The sequence below is a fragment of the Suncus etruscus genome, chromosome 4 (genome assembly GCF_024139225.1).
Source record: "Suncus etruscus isolate mSunEtr1 chromosome 4, mSunEtr1.pri.cur, whole genome shotgun sequence".
Classification (NCBI taxonomy): Eukaryota; Metazoa; Chordata; class Mammalia; order Eulipotyphla; family Soricidae; genus Suncus; species Suncus etruscus.
The window spans coordinates 35,674,872-35,693,374 of NC_064851.1; the positions used below are offsets into that span (position 1 = coordinate 35,674,872).

The window sequence follows — 18,503 nt, forward strand, 5'->3', positions numbered from 1 at the left end:
AAGGACTAATAATATGGGGCCAGAGCAATAGCATAACAGTAGGGTGTTCACCTTGCACAAGGCCAACACAGGACAAACACTGCTTCAATTCCCAGCATCCCATGTGTTCCTCCATACCGCCAGGAGTGATTTCTGAGTGCAGAGCCAGGAGAAACCCTCAAGTGCCACCGATGTGACCCCAAAACCAAAAAAAAAATCAAAGAACTTATAATATTTATAAAGTAATAGAAAAAGAAGTTGTCAAGCAACTGTGGTCAAGCTAAATACCTTAAAGGTTAAATATTAGAGATCAATCTATTACTATTAGATTATGAGTATTAGAGATCAATCTGCAAAACTGAATTATTTCTAATTTTATAAGAAATTTTTAAATAGAACTTTTCAGGAATGTTCATGCACTGAAGACCAGTTACATCTTTTCATATGTCCCTATAAATAACAAAGAAGCATCGGTAATACTAATTATCTTATTTTGTAGTAGCAAGCGATGTGCCCTTTTTAATTCCTTCTTGAAATGGCTGGCTATGAGTGCTATATTATCACCCTCTCATAACACAGTCTCTGAATTCTAGATATACGACATTGAGTGCTACCCAGTGCTTTTTAATGCTTTCTTCACAGCTATTTTCAGCTTCATTCTTCACGTTTGTTTTAGCTCTCAGACATGTCAACATGTTCCCCTCAGCACTACATATCATAATAGATCTTTCTGAGAGTGACAAAAAATACTCATAAAAATTCCCATGCAAAATTGTAATGCCACACTTTAAAATAAATGCTGCCATGACTGGTTAACATATTTTCAGAAATATTCTAAAATAATTATCTTCACATCTCAATTTCCTCATTTGGTTTGGAAGTGCTTTGTTCTCTGACCTTGTTTTGAGTGAAATGACTGCTTCACATATGTTCCTTTTTTTTACAGAAGAGAGTAGCATTATTTTTCTCAGCATCAAGGTGATGCATGCCTTTTAGTCAGGGAAGGCCATACATTGTCCCAGGGCTCAAATCTTTCCCAATATCTCAGCAAGTGACATTTATTTTTACAGGTCATGAGAGCAGCTTTTACTTCATAACATTGCATGGGTTCAGTGCATCTGAATAACAAAAGTCTAAGAGGGAAAAAAATAAAATGAACAACATTATCAATGTCATTCATTCTTCACAGAGTAAACACTGGCACAGGCTCAAGAGTCAGCAGGGGCCATAAAAAGGGCAGTCCACAGAGACAAGATAAACTTTTACAAACTGTCTTCTTAGCCTCTGAATTCTCAGAGATGCAGAGGCCCACAAAGGAACAGTCAAGATTTAAGTGGAACAAAACACCAGTTAATGAAGCAGATTTTGGTGAGAAAAACAAATGAGTATTTTCAACCTGAAAATACTTTATGATTTTTGAAATTTATTTTTCTTGGCTTTCTAATGTTATATTCTAATCAAGAGTTTAAAAATAATCTCAAGAATTCAAAGATCAAAAAAAGAATGTAATTTCTCTGAGAGTATGTCTTTTCCCTATGTCTACTTTATTATATTGAACAATTGTTACCTAGAAAAAGTTTTGTCTTACATACAGATTAACTCTATTATAATCTCCTTAAAAGATAACTGCATGGCCACAAACTTCAGAAGAGCATCATGAGGGGTCTTATATGTATATTAACTGATTAATATTAAAGTATAGATTAAATTAGTGTAAACAAACAAACACACATATATACAGTCTTGTCACATATTTGTAAACTGGAAAACTTCCTTTAGACCCAACTAAGCTTTACATTCAGACCCAACGAAAATTTTTGTAATAGCTCTGTTCACTCATTTATTTCCTATTCATGGAATTACTTTTTTAAATAGTCTTTGTGTAAAACATTTGAAACAAATATTTTTTCAAATGTTGCTATGTAGTATGTGACTTTATTTAAATACTTTATATATAAATATATGCAAGTTGTTATAGGTGAAAATAAAACAAACATCAATATTTAGGAAAAGTGATTACTCATTAAAGTGTTGATATTCTTGAGTTCAGAATACCGATCCTATTTAATATTTAAAATAAATGTAAAAATGTATTTCATATTAGGTCCACCTAGGTTATTGTGAATTGAGTATGAATTTCAGCTAAAGTCATAATATTCTCTAATGGTTCACTGAAAAATAAGTTTGGCTATATTATTTCAGGTCATTTCTCAAAAATTAAGGTTGGGGAGTTGATAATGTTTTATAGAGAAAAGGAGCTAGTAATTTTTTTATTGCTCAGTTAAGGTATACATGTACTAATTTACATTTACAAAAATATGAACTTGAAGCCTCTCAAAACTTTCAAACTAGTTTAAGAAAATTAAAAGCTCAATAGTCACTTTAATTCAAAGGAATAAAAATAAAGTTCTCAGATGAAGGTTATTAATTCTCTGATAATTTTTAAGAAAAGGCACCCAGGAAATTATCAAGTACATAAAAAGAGAGAAAACATGACTGCCCATGTTCATTAGAATTCTATCACCGCCTTTCATGGTAAGTATAAAATATAAGTACTCTCATTTTCCACCAAGAAAATTGACGATTGAAATGAAATACAATTACTATGCAGCAAAGGCAGTATTTGATTCCGGGTCTAAGTTACTTTAAAACACATACTATTGTCTATTTTCTTTATTGACCTTAGTCATGCTGTACTCCATTTAAAAAGACAATAATTAAGGCTAAGATTAGTGCACTTATCTCTCAATATATAGACATATATATATACATATATGTTATCAGTTCTTGAATATTCTGTGTTGTCCTATAACTGCACTCCACTGCTAGTACAGATACATATGTATGCTAAGCAAGTTGTAAAAGAAATAATAAATAAATTTACAAGGTGCATGGTGTACTTTGATGATGCCAATTTGTTTTTGTTCCCAAATGCTACTAATGTCACTGTCATCTCTACTGCCGGAGGCATCTCTGTATAACCTGTCTGCTGCCACACTCATTTAGAAAAGAAAACCTATCTGTATAGCAGGATAGGAATCTCCCCCGCCCTCCCTTCATCCCCACTATGCGTTTCATTTCTGAAAAGTTGTTTGCTCTATCCTAATTATAATTGAATGAGTCTTTGTCATCTATCAGTGTCTGCATTTCACAATCTGAGGTTGATATCTCATATTCATCTTGGGCATAGTAATGGCACCAAATGACACATGTAATAACTCTGCTTCAAGCTATTTCACTCACAGAGGAGAGAGCACCTGCAGAAACACATGGCTGGCCTTACTCTCAAAAGAATGTGTATAAATTCATAGCTCTAATCTTTTTATTTTCTTGGAGATCCAGTGGAGGAAATTTAGCACTGGGAAGAAATAGTGGCAAAAGCTGGACCCAAGGATTCTTTGATCCTTGACTTAGAAGTTATGGGTACTCTAGCCAAACTCACAAGTGCATTAAAACTAATTCCCCATGCTTAGAAAACAAGGAAATGAAGAGAAGAAGAAAAAAGAATAACATGTATAGAAGCCCTGTATTTGTCACAATTTGTGTCGCTCTGTATCAAACATTTTTTATGCTTTATCTTATGGGTTTTCATAATTCTACTAAGAAAATAAAATTTGGCTCAAGCTTTTCATTTAGAACTTGGAAAGTATGGGTCTGAGAGGCATTGCAGCAAATAAGGTACCATCTAAGATGCACCTGACTATAAGATGCACATAGTTCATAGATGCTCCCTTTCCCTGTACTCAGGCTTCAACTCCAGACAGCATTTGCTCCATAAGATGCAATTCTGGGGAGAAAAGTGCAGCTTTTTTTTTTAATTTAAATTAATAATATCTTTATTTAAGCACCATAATTAAAAACATTTTTGTAGTTGGGTTTCAGTCTTAAAGAGAACACCCCCCATTACCAGCGCATCATTCCTACCACCAATGACCCCCAAATCCCTCCTCCACAACCCCATGCCTGTATTTGAGACAGGCATTCTAGGTACGAAAAATACTATTTGTCTTGCATAAGGCTGCTTTTGGTTTCAATATATGGCACCACTTTTGCTCCCAAATATATCTAGGAATGATCTTTAAGTACAGAGTAATTTTAAGCCCTGAGAAAGCCAGGTGTGTCCACACACAAAAAATAAATAGAAAAAAAAGAATTCTAAAATGACAATAATTATAGCAAAAGATTGACCTACGATTCCTACTTTAAAAAAACTATTATAAAAAAAAGTATCTCTTTTAGTAGAATGAGATGCAAATGGAGTAAAGAAAGTTTATAGGTGTATTAGCACATGCCGCTAAAAAGCTGGTCATCATGGAAGGAGAAGGTGGGCCAAGTCCCCACCCTACTGAAACCATGTTTGCTGCCTCCATATCTCAGAATCACCATTTCTCTATGGCCTTCCATATCACTGACCCTCTATGATTTTCTACGGGGACACCAACCTTACCACAGTTTAGGTATGGTGGTTTCAAGGCTGATATCACCAGGGCTTTTTGGAGCAAGTAAGGGACCCATACCTCACCTCCTTATCTTGCTTCTTCTGGGAAGCCTAACATCAGTATCCAGGAGCAAAAATGTAGTCACCAAGTAAGAATAGGCCAGTTCTATAGACGCACTCTTTTCTCAAATGAGATGTAAACCAAGTCATGAAAGATTATGGGTACACCGGCCAGTGCAGCAGAAAGCTGGCTATCTTGTGAGGAAAGGGTTGGCCAAGCTTCTGCCTTACCAAGCCAAGCTTGCTGCTTCTATCACCCAGAAATTATCAGCATTTCCATGATAGGCCCTGCCTCATCACTGACCCTCTACAATTCTCTATTGGGACACCAAACAGATCATACTTCAGGTACTCTGGTTTGGAGACTGATATTACCAGGGCTTTTAGAAGCAAGTCTGGGCACTCTCCCCACATATCTTCCTTCTTCTGAGAAAGCTGGCTGCTATAACCATGCCCACAAAAGCAATCACTGTGCTCAAAATGGGCCAGTTCCATAGATTCACTCTTAAACAAGTTGTAAATAGAACTGTGAAAAATTTGAGAAGTAAACCAATCTATGAAAGATTATGGGTATACCACGTGCATAGTACTCATTCTTCACCAAGCTTCTGTCCAAGCATGCAGTCATATCAGAGTTAACTGGACTAGCCTTGGCATGTTTCTTCTACCAACTTGAGGTTGAACTCAAAATCAGCATTTTTGCTACACTTTCCCACATCCTAGTTCTTGTTTTTAACTGAACTGAGGTTATAGTTTAATCTATTTATACCTCAAATGGTCAGTTCTAACCACTTTATTAAAAAATCAACAAACTTTAGTGCAGAAAAACACAGAACTAATTTTAATTCCAAGTTATGTAAAACTGGGAGATTTTCTGTGTTTTAGAAAATAAAATATGAAAAATGTCACAGACAAAGTGGGATGGATTGGCTTTACTATTTTTGTTAGATGTGCTAGAGGAAGTCTTAATTTCAACTTGTACTAATCTCTCTGCCCCCTCTTTCCTTTTGCATGTCTAAGAAAACATTTGCAACTACATAAAGATATTTGTGGAAGAGTTTAGACACTTTGGTGGTTGGGATGCAATCATTTTTTACCTCAATAGCTTAAATTTTAACATTATTCTAATCCTGCTAGATAAATTGCAATAAAAATTTAAAATATGGGCCCGGGGAGATAGCACAATGGCGTTTGCCTTGCAAGCAGCCGATCCAGAACCAAAGGTGGTTGGTTCGAATCCCGGTGTCCCATATGGTCCCCTGTGCCTGCCAGGAGCTATTTCTGAGCAGACATCCAGGAGTAACCCCTGAGCACCGCTGGGTGTGGCCCAAAAACCAAAAAAAAAAAAAATTAAAATATAATTAAAAAATATTAGCTGCGGTACAAACTCCTGTGTTGTCTTTTCTAGTCAATAGATCTACCAAGATGAGTCACATCTATTTACAGTACTGCAAACTTAGTTTCCTCTGATCTCTTGCTAGTCTAAAATTTGTCAATATCTTTTACACTGACTTTGTCTTCCAAAAAATTGTTCATTCCTCCTTCCAAAATTTAGCAAGTTATTTATTCATTTTATATCATGCCTTATACTACACACTAAATGCTTCTCTATGAGGTTTTTGTTTTGTTTTGTTTGTTTTTGTTTTTATTTTGGTTTTTGGGATGCACTCGTTGACAATCAGGGGTTATTTCTGGCTATATGCTCAGAAATTTCTCCTAGCTTGGGGGGAATCATATGGGGTGCTGGGTATCGAACCGAGGCCTATTCTGGGCCAGCTGCATGCAAGGCACATGCCCAACTGCTGTGCTATCACTCTGGCCCCTTCTCTATGAGTTTTATTGGGAAGAACTAAATTTATTTGTTTAGGTAAAATTGTTCCCAAATCCAGAAATCTATATCTAATATACCTTGTCCATATATATATATATACATATATATAGTTACTGACAATGCTTATATATATAATATATATATAGTTACTGACAATGTTCTTTTGTGTTTCATTCTGCAATTCTTCAAACGTAGTATTATTCTATCATAAAGTTAGGGAGGATATTCTATTAACAATCATTGTAATGAAGATAAAGTGCAGTCTAATTTGGGGGCAGGTTTTCTATGGTAAGCTAACTATATAGTTGTATTTTCTTGGTTCATAATTTTTCTATTACATTTTTTTCTCCATGGTGTATAGTCAGAAGCAGAAAAGTGAAACCCAAGATTTTAGTGAGTTTAGTAAGGGTTTTTTTTTGTTTATTTGTTTTGGGATCACATCCAGTGATGTTCAAAGGTTACTCCTGGCTCTGCACACAGGAATTACTCCTGGCAGTGCTCTGGGAAAAATGTGTGGGATGCCAGAGATCAAACCTGCATTGTCATGTGCAAAACATGCATCCTAACCACTGTACTATTGATCTTGCCCAATCCTTCTAAAAATATCCAAAGAGATTTAAGAAATAGGGATAATTGGATATATTTTATAAATTACTATCTATCTAGAATTTTGACTGCTGAAAAAGGCACAAAAGTGAATATACGTGTGTGTATGTGTGTGTGGAGAGAGAACTATCAAGAAAAATTGAGATATCTTAGAGTTATGTGATAGTTATTCTTGAAAATATGCCATGATAATTTTCTACACATTAGCACAATTAGCACATTTAAAAGTACAATGTTTACATGTAGAGTTGAGACTTCAGAAGAAGATTCAATGAATCACCCTTATGAGATAAAACTTGAAGTGTGCAGTTAGGGACTACAGCTCAACACCATACTATATCAGAGTTACAACAGGAAACATTCTGGATGAATTATCAGGAGAGAAAAGGAAAATGAGTAGGGTATTAGAAATCAAAAACAGGACAATTGCATTCTATGTAAAAGTGTGGACAGGTGTTTAGAAATATGAAGAAGTCAATAGAGAGAACAACCTACTATGCACAGACATGGTAAAATGTTTTCTGTGCTAAAATTTTAGGAGAGTAATTTTAAATTGTTATATCAATTTTCATATTTTGAAATTACAGTAGTTTAATATACTAAAAACCTGAAAACAAGATGTGAAGTGCCTATGAAAATTCCATCAGTATTTATGCTGGGAGTTATTAATCAGGAGTATCATGAATTGTCATGAATATATATTTGGCCTTAGAATTCTTTTCAGTCCAGCAATGCAGTCATCCTTTAAAATTGTATTGATACTAATATGAAAGATAAAATAATTTATCTCTTTAACTTAGGTAACAATTTGTTGCAATTAGAATGTAAGAGAAACACCTTTGCTGTCTTTGTCTCTTTGCCTCCCCTACAGATAGGAACTATTTATTTTCATTTCCTATTCCTTTTCCTTTTACAGTCATTTATTTGAGACAGATTATTCTTCCACTCTATTTTCTACTGGTGCTAAAGTTTTTACTTCTTCTGAAACAACTTGTATTGAGATATTATGGTTTGGGGGCACCTAATAACAATAAGAAGGATTGTTCAAGGACTTTATGTAATCTGTTTTCTGAAATGAAGGGCACCTAATAACAATAAGAAGGATTGTTCAAGGACTTTATGTAATCTGTTTTCTGAAATGAAGAGTGAACAAGAAAGAAAAGAAAGAAAGAAAGAAAGAAAGAAAGAAAGAAAGAAAGAAAGAAAGAAAGAAAGAAAGAAAGAAAGAAAAAAGAAAGAAAGAAAGAAAGAAAGAAAGAAAGAAAGAAAGAAAGAAGAAAGAAAAGAAAGAAAGAAAGAAAGAAGAAAGAGAAAAAGAAAGAGAAAAAGAAAGAAAGAGAAAGAAAGAAGAAAGAAAGAGAAAGAAAGAGAAAAGAGAGAAAGAAAAAAGAAAGAAAAAAAGAAAGAAAGAAGAAAGAGAGAAAGAAAAAAGAAAGCGAAAAGAAAAAAGAAGAAAGAGAAAGAAAAAGAAAGAACAAACGAAAGAAGAAAGAGAAAGAAAGGTTATAGTGTCCACAATGAGTTTCACTCTTACTTGCTGTGCCTTAGATCACAGACATCACAACTTCTAGGCACAAGTAACTCAATTGTAGGGATTGCCTTTACAACATGTGATAACAATGGGTCTAGAGTTTGGAGCTTTAATTTTGAAAGGCAGGTGTTCTACCTCACTGAGTACTAAATCACTCAGGACTCCTTTTTTTTTTTTTTAAATTATTGTTCTTTGTGAGAGGAATCACATCAGGGGATGTTCATGAATTACTTCCAGTTCTGCATTAAGAGATCACTCCGGCTTCTTGAAGGATCTCTCCTTCCTGGGAGCCGGGAGTCTAGCAGGAGGAGGCTTGGCAGGCCCACGCCATGCCGGAGGCCTGCTTGGCCAGGCCTAGGGGGGGGGTGCGGGATTTGGGTAACCCCAGCACCCCTCTGCCGCCTTGCTCCAGATCTCCAGGGCTTCCCCGGGCCACACCCCTGGGCAAGCCGGTGAGTTGGGTCCCTTGGTGGAGTTTGAAGGTACCCTAGGCCTTCCCCCACTATCCATGCGGCTCCTTAGGGAGGGTCTGGGTGGGGCTCTGAACTTCTGTTCTCCCAGCTTCTTGAAGGATCTCTCCTTCCTGGGAGCCGGGAGTCTAGCAGGAGGAGGCTTGGCTGGCACTGGTAATCTCTGTCCAGTCTACATTTTCAAAATCGCGCGGGGGCGATAGCACAAGAAACCTTAATAGTACTCTCACAAGAAACATTAATAGTACTCACTATCATTGAATTATGTTTTTATGTATGCAGAATGTCCATTTTGTACTCTGCCCTTTTGCATACCCCTTCATAAGTTCATATTTCTCTTTAACTTCTTTAACTCCTATCATCATTACTCCTTTTTTACCCTTTCTAACTTAAGTACTGTTGAGTCCTAATTCACAGACCAAAGTGGTGCCCTAGAGTTAACACCCACCCAACTATTTTAAAAGGCATAAAAAGGACACATATCTTTTCAACATTTATGGGTGTTTTCTTTGACGGCTATAACTTTTGGTAAATACTTTCTTATACAGTGATGATCCCCCCCCATGTTTTTTATCTTCTCTTTATGAACTGCTCAATATGGAATTTGGTGTGAAAGAATCCCTCAGTTTAATACTTATGTTTGAACCAAGTCATGGGTCTTGTTGGAAATGTTCTTATGCCCCCATATATCTGATAGCACCACGTGGCTTTATATCTTGTTTGCGTAGGCACACTAACATAGGAAAATACTATACATACCAATAAGTTCTTATCTAATAGAAATGGGAACTCACAAATCTTGTAGTGCAATGAGACCTTACACCCTGAACATTGACATAAAGACCTGGCACAGGCCTCAGAAGAATGGGCATTCTCCATTTACCCCTTGATCTACAGAAGACATTTACAAAACATCCAAGGTTGTATATAACATCACCTGGAGGCATTCCTGTACCAGGGACGACCCTACAGCTGCTCTGACGTCGATCTACTCAAAAGAGACATCCCTTAACACTGAGAAGACAACAAGAACAATGACCTGTTTACTGGACAGGGCTTGCTGTATTGCCCCTTTATGGTGAGGTTTGTCTATAACATCACCTGGAAGCAATCCTCTACCACGGAAGACCCTACCACTGCTCAGACATCGTCCTGCTCAAAAGAGACTTCCCTTAACACTGAGAAGACTTAACAACAACAAGCTGCTTACAGGACAGGGCTTCCTGCATTCCCCTTTCATGGTGAGGTGAAACGAAAAGGCACTCCACATCATGACTTCAATGTAGGACATGCAGATTCCAGAATCTTTAATACAGAAACATGAGACCAACAACAGAGACTGTGTGATAAGTGTGTTGGCGCTACGGACAATGTCTTGGAGCGAACGATAACTTTCCTGAGGCCTAGAGCTGGTCTTATGCCAGGAAACTTCAGGGGTAGGATCTCTTTGTATTTAGGCCAAGGCTATTCCTTTCCATGCCTCTCATATTTTGGTGGGCCTATGCAAACAACAATTGCCACTCTAACACCGTTTTTACTGTGCTCCTTTGACTCTAATCCTTAAAACACACCCACTTAAAATTTGAGGTTAACTTAAGCTAATATGCATGTACATGGAAATGTAAAAAATACTATGCCTCTAATGTTTAAGGAGTTACGTAAGTTTGATGGCTTTAGATTGCCTTGTGTGCTGTTAAGAAATATTATAATGTGCTACAATCTGGGGACTTGAGGGAAAAAGTAATTGCACATGGATTCTGTTTTATTTATCTTAACTTTCTTTGGTGAAAATTCAAAGTTAAGATATCAGCAAGGGGACTTCTTCTGATAATTATGTTATGGGTGATTGTCCTTCCACTGTAACTTTACCTTATCCTCTTTCTTTGCATCTTTTGTTCTCATAATTCATAATAAAAAATTATAAAAAAAAAAAAAGAGATCACTCCTGTTGGGGTCTGTGATTATATAGGTGTCAGTGATTGAATTTGTGTCAACTGCATGCAAATAAGTGTCTTACTGGTTGTACTCTCGTCTTTTTTTTTTGTTTGTTTGTTTGTTTTGGGCCACACCCAGTGACACTCAGGGGTTACTCCTGGCTGTGCTCAGAAATCGCTCCTGGCTCAGGGGACTACATGGAATGGTGGGGATAGAACCAGGTTAGTCCTGGGCAGCCTCGTGCAAGGCAAACACCCTACCACTGTGCTATCACTCTGATCCCTGGTTGTACTCTCTAACGCCCAAAATTAATACTCTTGATCAACTATTGTCACCACAAAAATGATCCCTGAGTGGACTGTATATAAATTTATCATGAAAATTAAAAAAAATAAATAAATCTGTTGCTTTTTCACCACATCCCTGCCAGAATAGATTATTCACAGTATTTTTGATATGTCTCATCCTCAGTGGTAAAAATGATATCATTGTCATCTTGATTTGAATTTCCCTGATGAGAAGAGATTATGAGCATTTTTCATATACCTGTTGGCCATCTGTTGTCTTCCTCAAAGAGGGATTTGTTTATTTTCTCTTCCCCATTTTTATATGGGAAAATTCTATCCACTGGTCATGGAAATCTTGTCTGATTCAATCCCTATAGAAAACAGTATGGAGGGTTCTAAGAAACTCAGAATCAAGTTGTCATATGACCCAGCATATCTATTTGGGGGGTTATCTATTCTCAGGACAGAAAAAACATTCATTCAAATGAACATATGCACTCCTATTCACTGTAGCACTTAGTAAGCACTCAGCTAAGATTTGCAATCAACCTAGATGTATAACAGATAAGTGGATCATAAGCATGTGGTAAAATGGGATAAAAATGGGATACTGCATAGCTCTAAAGAATTATGAAAGCATGCAACATTAAATGAAATAGAAGGAATGTTAAATGAAGTAAGCTAGAAGAAGGATATCACTTATAGGTAGTATATAGAATTAATGGAAATTCTCTAGAACACTCTTGGCCCTAGAGTATAATGTGGAGAAGGATATAAATTGAGTAGAAGAGAAAGACAAAGGTGAAATAACAACAGGGAACATGGAGCAAGGAGACTCAATTTTATTGCTGGTGTAAAGAAAGGACAAGACTACATTCCAAACCACGTAGTCAACAACAATGAAATCATGAGACCCAAATTTTAATAATCAAGCTGATAAGGGTACTGTTATAATGTCACACTGGGGAGGGGGTTGAAGAGCAGTATTGGATGGACTCTGGGAACATTGGTGGAAGGAAGTTGACACTGGTGTTGGGATTGGTGTTGAAACATTAGATGTTTAAATCTTAACTATGGATAACTTTGTAAATCATAGTTCTTTGAATAAAATAAATAAATTAATTAAAAAATATGCTGCTGTGGCTGGAGTGATATAAAAGAGGATAGAGCACTTGCCTTGCATGAAGCTGATGTGGTTTTGAGCCTGTCATCCTTTCTGATCTTTGATCACTGCCAGAAGAGTTTTCTGTGTGCAAGCCAGGATTAACTGTTGGTGTCTTTTGGTATGAGCCCCCCTCCAAACAAAAACAAAAAAACAAAGCAAGAATGACCAAAAAAATCTTGTTTATCTGTTCCTATTTCCATAAGCTAGAAGTTGACTTCCCTTGTGGTTTATGGAAGTGGGCAAGAAATGTGGCATCCTATGGAATTCTATGACGTTCCTCTCTACCCTCTTATATCACCTTGAGATGTATTGGGAAAAATCTAAGACTCTAATCACTTGTATGCTAGAGAGGTACAGACTTCACTTCTCATTTACCAAGGAGATGCCATCATCAACTTTCTGTCCATGGAAAAAGATAGCCAACCCTATTTCTCAGGGGGAACATGGAACCTATGCTTCTGAGCAAGATTAGCTCTTTTACAGGAAGGTCCATTCCTAAATCTTGGCCCTGGAAATTTTATCTCACCTACTGGTTTTTCATATCTCTGCCTTCATATAACAGTAAAGACTCTTAAGGAGGAGATGAATAGAGAAAGTTAAATAAGTTTATTTAAAAATAAGGATGGAAAGGAGATGATAGATGATAGATATAAAATAAAAAGATAGATGGATAGATAGAAAGAAAGAGAGAAATACATAAAAATTATATGTGCTCAAGAAGCCACACTGACTTCTCTAGAGTGGGAAATAAAAAATAAAATATCTCGTATACAACCCAATTACAAGCAGAATAATACTGGAGTATTTTCCCAGAATGAGGAAATGCACACTAACACGAACAAAAAATATATATCTCAGGCAGATTCAGACCAAAGAGGCAATGATAAGAAAGTAACAAACATCTTTCAGGAGAGATGTGAGCAAGTGAACACCTCTTCCTCAGCCAAGATTGCTTCCATTTTCCTAAATTCTGGCCCCCCTACATAGTCCTCCCATTGTTAGGATATTTGCCTAGGAAAGAGCTATGGAAACTTCTGATTATCCTTGATATTCTTTTCCTGGCCTTAATTCCAGGAGTGAAGCCTCTCCTCCAGCACCTCTCCACTCTGGAAGCCATCCTTCTCAGGCCTGAAATTAACGCATGTTAATTGTTTTCCAAGTTACAGAGGTGGCCTTTCATGTCTAAGGCCTTTTGTCTTCAGGCATTGTTTCAGGAAATGTTTCCCACAAACTGCAGTACCTAAGCCACTGTTCTTCTTACCTCAAACAAAACTGTTTTACATTCTTATTGTCTGGCCCCATTCTATGTACACAGCAGGTATATAATAAATACTTGTTGACTTAGTTAAATTTCAAACCTTTCATATAAGCCATTATGATTTAGCTAAAGAATGTTATAGCCTTTAGAAGAGCTAATTAGAGTCAATATTTGACTGACCTGTGCTGGTTCTAAAGTACTTAGTGGTAATAATACTTTTTTGCAAGATGGATATGTTTACTGTTGAGTCTGTCCTGGTTGAGAGGCTCACTGTTTTATGGTCTGTGTGTGGTGATCATTTGGATGTAATGATCAAATGGGGGGTTTGCCCAAATTGATCGTATATACAGGATTCCACTGTAATTACATTTCCATAAATGATACTCAAATTCACTGGGGAAATCAACAACCCCTTGGTGTGCCTACTTCCAGCACTGATTACAAGGTTCAGGTTCTATAGGCACTTTCTAAACAAAAGGTAATTAAAATTTTACAACCCATAGTTAAGCCAAATGAAAAGGCAGCTTTTTGTTCTAGATTCCAAAGTGCTGCACTTTGTAGGCAACATCAGAAGACAGTTTAATTTGGAATAGGCAGATATTTGGATCTTATACAAATTAATACATATATATTATGAAGACAATAGAGAATAAGCAGGTTGGAGTTAGAATCGTGGGTTCAAGCCCCAGTTCCATTTTCTTTTTATCTATGTCATCTTGAGTAAGTCATTAAATCTCTCTGAACTTCAATTCCCTCATCTTTAAAATAGGGATAATATACTTTCAGCCTCATTAGGTTTTTGAGATAATTAAATGCCCTATTGCTTGTGAAGTGCTGACCATAGTGCTGGCTGTGCATGTTGGTAAATACTCCATATACCTTTGTTATTAGTACTGTTTTTCAGATTTTTTTTAAATCTAGCCATATTTTTCCCAGTGATACAATAAGAAGCACCACTTCTCTTTATTAGTGCAAGATGCGTGTTTGCAACCTTAAACAAAACAAAGTCTGGTGTTATTTATTTTATTAATTCTCTTCCTGGAGTTTTATGATGTTGCCTTCATGTCTTAGATATATGTGTTCATGGTGTTTTCTACCTTATAAAACTTTCTTATATGTTTCTTATATGTTTTCTACCTTATAAGATTAATTAGAATTTCCCACTTATTTCAAATTCGCCTTGTCAAGTACTTCTCAACATAAGCATGCAAAATGTCATGGAATGGTTCTTTTTTTTTAATTTATTTGTTGTAGTTTATTTTTATTTTTATTTTGGATTTTGAGTCACAATCGACAGAGCTCAGGTGTTACTTCTGGCTCTATGCTCAGAAATCACTCCTTGCAGGCTCAGGAGACCATATGGGATTCTGGGATTCGAACCACCGACCTTCTGCATGCAGGGCAAACGTTTTACCTCCATGCTATTTCTCCAGCCCCTCATGGAATGGTTCTTAATGCACATTTTCACAGTGCCTTCATACAAAGGATGTTGGAAGAGTCATAAATCTAAATACTATTATGCCATCAAAATAACATTCAAGAAGTATATTGATTTTGACCCCTTTCCAAATACTAGGATTAGTTCTAAAGTTTTGCATTTGAGTTCAGAATATTACTTTACTCAGAAAATTTTTAACTAAGCATAAAGCATCCTAGGCCCACTACTACCACTATCTTCTTGGCAAGAAACTGGCTTCTCCATCATGCTGCCAAAAGAAAATAATGGCCAGTTACTTCTGTGACATTTGCAGAAAAGGGATGAGGGGGAAGGGGAGATTCCCCTTTTGTATGAACTACATTCTGTGACTGTAAATGGACAATTATCATATTTTCAAGCCAACACATTTGTTTTAGAATGTGTCTCTTGGGTATTTTTATAGTAGTGGGCAGCCCAGTGGTTCCCAGGAAATCTGATGGGAAAAGTTACAAGTAATCTACCAAGTTTAGTGAGCCTAAACAGTAAATGGAAGGCTCAATGAAACATCAACAGCAGTTCAGTACATCCTTAGGCAACAAATTTAGTAACACCACGAGATACCAATCATTTCAGAGTGGACCTGTGTTGATTTAAGTTTTGATAATTCATTTACATTTCTGTTATAAACATAATATGAAGTAAGTTGGTTTGTGCCTGCACAGAGGAAACCTATGGTGTTGGGTAAAAGATTGGGCACACTGGTGAAGGGAAGGTTACACTGGTGGTGAGATTATTGTTTGAACAATTAGTGCCTAAAGCTACTATATTGTGGACCAACTTGGTAAGTCATGCTGTTATAATAAAAATTGACATAAAATAATAAAACTCGCAAATATTTACATTAACAGACTAGATAGTTTAACTCGACAAAATCACAATTTATACTTACTGGTAGGGGAGATACCATGATCACGAAGGTGGTTTTCCCAGGGTGAGGCTTATCCAATTGCACTCCAGTTGTGCTGACCCTGCGATTTCCCCAATGTGGGAAACTCGATGCATAATTTGTGGTAGCGGGGGGACTGCATTCGTGCTCTCCCTAAGAGAAAAAAAATCACAATTGGGTACAGTGTGAATAGAACTATTTGAACTACATACTATGTCCAAATTACAATATATTATGGAAGTATGAATATGGATTGCACTAAGCATATGAACTTACTAATGAAAAATAAAAATATTAAAACTAAAGAAAACTCAAGGTGGAGAAAAATCCTCTTGGAATCAAATAAATATTTTATATGTCACCCTTTGCAACCCATATGATTGATATCCTAGAAGACAACACCAGAATTTCAGAGTGAGATGTGTTGAAAACAGTCAAATGTTAATTATATGATTTATTAGGATAAAAATGGACAGTGCCCTTGTAGAGCACCTTTGTGATTTTTAATTTGTTAATGTACTTTTAAAATATTTTATTATATAAATTATATATATATACTTATATATAAATATAAAAATATTTAAAATATTTTATTATAAACATTGTCTACAACCTTTTCAATTTTTTACTTTGAATTATATGAGTTAAAATTTGCTGATAACTGAGTTTCAGTTACTCATTGTACAACATCTAGCCCTTAACAAGGGCTTATTTCCTTGCATCAATATCCCCAGTTCTTCCTCCACACTCCCTACCACTCCCCAGCCTGTCTCTAGGACAGACATCTCTCTTTCCTTTTAGACACTGTGGTTTGCAATATTGTTACAGGAGGAATATCATGCATATTCACACTTTACTACATTTTGCTCGTAGTTTCTCTCCAGAGTGAATATTTCCAACTATCATTATCACAGTCTTTTTCTGCCATAACTGCATCTTCTGTGCTGTACCATGCTTGACATCATGGGCAAGTTCTGTCCCTTGACACTATTGTATTGGGTATTATTTCCATATGATGTTCTTTCTTATATCCCACAAATGAGTATGATCACTCTATATCTATACCATTCCCTCTGACTAATTTTTCTCAGCATAATTCTTCTGTTCATATACATTCATATGTAAGAAAATTTTACAACTTCACTTTTTCTACCAGCTTGTAAGGTACTACATTGTGTAGATTAACTATATATTCTTTTCTTTTTTTCACTCATCTGTTCTCAGGCTTGTGAATAATGGTTCAATGGACATAGGAGTGCAGATGCTTTTTCTGCATTGTGTTTTTTGGTTTATTCTCAGGAGTGGTATTCCTTGGTAATATGGGAACTTAATTTTTAGACTTTGAGGAATGTCCTATTGTTTTCCAAAAGAGCTGATCCAGTCAACATTACCACCAGCAGTGAAGGAGTGTCCCTTTTTCCCCACATACACTGGTCATTAATTTTCCTTGTGATGTGTGCCAGTGTCTGATATGAGATTATATAATATTGTTTAATGACTACTAATGTGGAGCACTGTTTCATGCAACATTTAACATTCTTATTTTTTTCTGCGAGTTTTTACTCTCTTCTCACCATTTTTCAGATCAAGTTAGATGCTTATCTTTATTAACTTCTACTAGAGCAAAATATGTATTACATATATTTTATCTTATATATTAACTCTGTCAAATGACTATTGGGTGAATAGTTTTCCCAAATATGTGGGCAGTTTTTTCACAGGTCACAGTTTCATTTGGTGTGCTCAACTTCTTAGTTTAATGGAGTCTTATTTTTCAAATAAACAATTATAAACAATTATTTGATTAGAACAAACTGGAGGGGGATATTAAAAATCAAGAAAAATAAATGAACCTAAACCTATAATTATCTTAAAGTAAAAGTTTTTAAAGATTAGGAATTTGAGTGATGTTGTCTTCTAGCTACTAACTGCTACTTATCAGGACATTGTAGAGTAGTCAGAGTTTCACTTTTTAACATCTACCTCATTAAGGATAGTAAATAATAATAAATAGAAAATAAAATGAAAAGAAATTTTTCTTTAAAAAATAAAATAAAAGACTAATTTTTGGTTTCATTATTCAAAGCTGTTGAGTTCTGACAAAAGGTAATGGAACCAACATTTTTGGGGGTGGGGTAGTTATTGTCCTCAGTAGAAAAAACATGCATATCCTCTTCCTCTAGTGATTAAATTTCCTGCTACCCAGTCTTTGTCAATTCTCATCGAAATAGATGAATTAATTTTCTTCTGCACTTATCAGTCTTCCTGGATGTGTATTTCAGTAGTGTAGGGTTCTCCTTATGGCAAGTTTAGAAAATTTAGAGAAAATAATGATAAGAATAGAAAATCAAGTGGATCTTTTTTGTTCTTTGTTTTTCAATAACTTGATTTTAAGACTCCTATGTGCACATTAAACTATATCTTATCATTAAGGTTTATGAGGTATTTCTGTATTATGCTGTTTTGATCCTCATTACAGAAAAATTGAAAAATTTTGCTGGTGTAGACTGAACCAATATTTGTTTTGATGATGATAGGAATTCTCGTTTTAGGAACATATTGTACCAAAACAGAATAGAT

The 18,503-nt window shown here is 35.7% G+C and overlaps 1 non-coding gene across 1 annotated transcript; it reads left to right on the forward strand.

Moving 5' to 3' along the window:
- The first annotated feature begins 15,918 nt into the window (after nucleotides 1–15,918).
- LOC126007965 (U1 spliceosomal RNA) lies at nucleotides 15,919–16,080 on the forward strand. Its single transcript, XR_007495427.1, has one exon. It is a non-coding gene; the product is annotated as a U1 spliceosomal RNA (small nuclear RNA).
- Nucleotides 16,081–18,503: the final 2,423 nt, after the last annotated feature.